Source organism: Vidua chalybeata, chromosome 8 (genome assembly GCF_026979565.1).
Source record: "Vidua chalybeata isolate OUT-0048 chromosome 8, bVidCha1 merged haplotype, whole genome shotgun sequence".
NCBI classification, from domain to species: Eukaryota; Metazoa; Chordata; class Aves; order Passeriformes; family Viduidae; genus Vidua; species Vidua chalybeata.
In genome coordinates this window covers 406,092-410,301 of record NC_071537.1, presented here as the reverse complement: position 1 = coordinate 410,301, position 4,210 = coordinate 406,092, and the positions used below count along the sequence as shown (strand labels likewise).

The 4,210-nt window shown below is 51.5% G+C and overlaps 1 long non-coding RNA gene across 1 annotated transcript; it reads left to right on the top strand.

Annotated features, from left to right (window-relative positions):
- The first annotated feature begins 232 nt into the window (after window positions 1–232).
- Window positions 233–3,497, top strand: LOC128791807 (uncharacterized). Its single transcript, XR_008432150.1, has 3 exons — window positions 233–323; window positions 1,925–2,114; window positions 3,286–3,497. It is a non-coding gene; the product is annotated as an uncharacterized LOC128791807 (long non-coding RNA).
- Window positions 3,498–4,210: the final 713 nt, after the last annotated feature.

The following is a 4,210-nucleotide window of genomic DNA, read 5'->3' as shown; positions in this document are numbered from 1 at the left end:
TTTTGGCTATGAGAGGGCCACTAAACAATACAGGTTCATAAAGAAATTGAAATACAGCTCCACAAATAAATTCATGGTGAGGTGTTTCTGTGGATGGCTTCTGGAGAGAGAGGAGGAGAAAGGAAGCGGTCACTGAAAATAACGAGTCTTGCCTTGCAGTTACTCCAGTTCCTGCTCCTAGTTTCCTGCTTTCATGTTCTAGAGCAGAAGAAATGCAAGGGTGGTGCCTGCATCCCTGCCCTGCCTGTTCCTCCCTGGGCAGTCCCTGCGCCCGAGCCCGGGAGCTGCCGGAGCTGGAGGAGCCGTGGACATCTTGTGAGCAGGTACTGTGTTCCTGCTTGGGGAGATGAACGAGCTCTAAAAGCCACGTACAAGGGTTTGTGTGAGGTGGAAGGAGCTGCTGCTGCAGCCCCCCTCACCACAGAGCTGTGCTCAGCACTCACTGCAGGGTGGGGAGGGCTGGGTTTGGGAGCTGGGCACTGGCTTTGCTCCAGGACTTGTCTGACAGCTGATCCCCAGGGACCATGCCTGCTTCTGGGGAAAAGCTCTTCTTAAACCTGCTCAGAGTGGGAGACACAGAGGGAGAAAAGGTAACTCTAGAGGAGCTGGCACTCAGTACGAGAAGCTTTTGTTTTGGCACGTTCCCTTGCTCCCCATCGATACAACCACGGGGAAAGTCCCAACTGGAAGTGCTGTGCCTGAGCTGGTACAGGTACAGGTACAGGTACCTGTGTACCTAGCCAGGAGCTGCCACAGGATGGCAATTCTCAGCTCTCACACTTGCTTCCTGGAACACAAACACGGTGCTGTGACAGGGGCTGGGTTCAGCTCGGCTTTGAAGGAGCCCAAAATCACATTGCAAAGGGAGATGCTGCTCCTGGCACCAGTGCTCCAGGTGCTGCCGTCCCACCAGGGCCAGAGGCTTCCCACATGGCAGGGACACGGCAGGGACACGTCAGGGACACAGCAGGGACATGGCAAGGACATGGCAGGGACACGGCAGGGACACAGCAGGGACATGGCAGGGACACAGCAGGGACACAGCAGGGACATGGCAAGGACACAGCAGGGACACGGCAGGGACATGGCAGGGACATGGCAAGGACACAGCAAGGACACGGCAGGGACACAGCAGGGACATGGCAGGGACACAACAGGGACACAGCAGGGACATGGCAAGGACACAGCAGGGACACGGCAGGGACATGGCAGGGACACGGCAGGGACATGGCAGGGACACAACAGGGACACAACAGGGACACAACAGGGACATGGCAGGGCCACCTGGAGCAGAGGCACGGGGCAGTCAGTCCAGGTGGTGACAAAGGAGCAGCCCTGGGGCACCACTGCAGAGGGAGCAGAGAGCAGAGACTGCCTGAGCAGGGGTGGGAGCCAGGGGCAGCTCTGGGCAGGGCTGGGAGGGACCTGGGCAGTCACTGATTGCAGCAAATCCCACCTTTGGGTCAGCTCCAGAGCTCTCTCTGGTGAAGGTGAAGAGGGGCAGCCACTGAGATCCACTAGTGAGGTTCCTGCCCTCTGATGAGTTCTCCTTTGGCTGGAAAAATCTAAGGTATTAAACAGAAAATTTAATTGACACAGGACTCCTGGCTGTGCACACCCAATAACCTTGCACACCTGTGCAGGTGTAGGGTGGAAAAGCCTCACCTGGTGTTAATGCTTGCACATAGGGAACTGTAAGGAAAACCCCACAGTGACTAACGACACAGGGATTCGGGACTAGAGCAAAGAGCTGTGGATGCTGACTGAAGCAATCCATTGTCTCCACCATAGGCTCAATAGAAGCTCATCTTTGGCTCACTGTGAAGCTGTTGTACTTAAAATAAAGTGGCACAGTTGAACCCAAACAATTAATTGGCATTTGTTGTCAGGATCACTGTAATTCTCTTCTTTTTTTATTTTTTAGGGGATCCTTGCTGTCCAGCTATGGTTCCCAGCACAAGCAAGGTCTGCACTCTGAGGTTCTGGGTCTCAGACAGCAGCTGCCATCAGGCAGGAGTCGCTCTGGGGGTCTCCTCCAGGGCACGTTGCTCACTCAGTGCCCTGGCTGTGCTGGACCCTCCCGTGGCCTTTCACAGTTCCGTGTGGCTCAACAGGTGTGTGTGTCCTCAGCATCATCCTCAGCTTCATCCCTGCCTTCATCCTTGGCTGTGCCTTCAGCTCAGTCATCTCTGGAAGACCTGCTTCCTGGTGGCCGTGCAGCTCCCCACTATTAACAGGATTTAGCTAATTAGCTGTGAGCAGTGCTGTTCTCCCTCACCAGTGTAAAGGGTTTACTATTTTTATCTGACTCTGGATGTTTTTGGTTCCTAGGGGATTAAGGTCACAGGGCACATATTTATTCAGATGCTGGAATTCTTACATCGTTTTTCCATTACTCAGTTGGGAAGGAGGAGCCTCAGCCTTCAACTCCCTCTTCCTCCCCTCTGGCTGCTCGCCCTCCCTGCCTCCCTCCCTGCTCTGCATGGGAAGCCATTTCCTCTGAAACAAGAACGTTCTCTACTTTCACTAGTGGTGCAGAAACCAAACAGCTGATTTTTAAACACAAGTGGTGTCCAAGAGAGCGACAGAGCCATGCAGCCACTCCATACCGTGCCCTGCTGTTTATCTGCAGCAGGAGAGTTTATCCCAATGCATTTTTGAAGCTATTGCTTCCATATGTTGCTGAAAACAAGGATTCTGCCTTGCAGGACAGTGCTGTTTTCCTTCAGGAAAGCTCTCCCTAGGTACTACCCCAAAAACCCTCCACACCCTGAACTCGCTATGCTCACGGTATTTCAGGGATCCCAGTGCTTCAAAGGACAGCCTGAAAACCTTCCTGGTTCACACACACCTCTGGTTAGCTGAGTCCCACAGCCCCTTCAGCCCCACTGCTGGACAGGAAGGGAAGTTTCCATCAGCACTTTAACAGCGGTGCAATCAGAACACCCTGCCAGGAGCTGCCCTGCGTGGCTGCAGCCATTCCAGGGCTGGCTCCCTGCTCCCTGCTCCCTACTGCAGCTCAGGAGGGACTGGCTGCTCCCTGCTGCAGAAACCACACGTGCTACGAGGCCTTTTCCTCCACTGTGCAGTATTCAAACATCCGTGGGGAATTTGACAGCACCCAAGTGAGGAAGGCTCAGCTTCAGAACTGCACCTACTGCAAAAGCACTGGGATTCCTGGTGAGAATCTCCTGTAGGAATTTCTGCAAGAATCTCAAGCTGGTCCTCACAGTTCTGCTTTCTGCTCTTAAATTAAAGCTTTACAGGTCACCACCTATTTTCCAGATGACCAAAGCTGCTGATCATGACCTTCCCTGCACATCCACTGATCTGCTGCTGTGCAGTGGAGGACCTTGCAAGGAACGTGGAGGTCCTGCTTGATAGAGGCTCCCCAAAGACTCTGGTGGAGTGGAGGGGCCATGCTCCTGCACCCTGGTCAGACATGCCCTGGAACTCATCTTTAGGTAAAATTCCCCCCAGGCTGATGGCTCTGGGCTCAGAAAAGTTGTGTTGCTGTAGCTCAGGTGAGATGTATGCCTTTTGTAACTCGTCTTTGGCTGAGGATTTGAACCTCACCAGGTTATGGTTTAGTCCTGATTTTCTGTTCATGCTGACTTCATATTTTATGATAAAATATTTTACAAATTATGGCCCATTTCCTCCCATCTTCCCACATAGTAAAGGCCAGGTTGGACAGGGCTTGGAGCAACCTGGCCTAGTGGAAGATGTCCCTGCCCATGGCAGGAGGATGGAATGAGATGAGCTTCAAGGTCCCTTCCAACTCAAACCGTTCTGTGATTCTATGGTTTTATGAAAGCACACAGGTTGTTGGTCTTTAAAGCCTGCATCAGCTCTGAGTCTTCTTTGTATCTCCTTCACACTGTAAAATATGCTACAAGATGAAAATGACTGGGCAAAGAAGGCAGAGAAATATGGTACACATTTAACAATAATATTTCTATATAGAATTCCATAGTGTATTGAATCTATTTAATGAGTTTTCTAGATTAAGTAGAAGTCTGGGGAATTTTTATTATAATGCCATATCCCACAAAAATATCTATGGTCCTGGGAGAACAGACACCATGTTAATCTATTTCTTTAATGTTAGGTGATTAGGTAATAGGCTTTCTGCAGCAATGATATTGACACTGTTACTCCTTGTGTAATTTAGTTTAAAAGTTCTGTTCCTCTAGGCCCTCTCCATCCC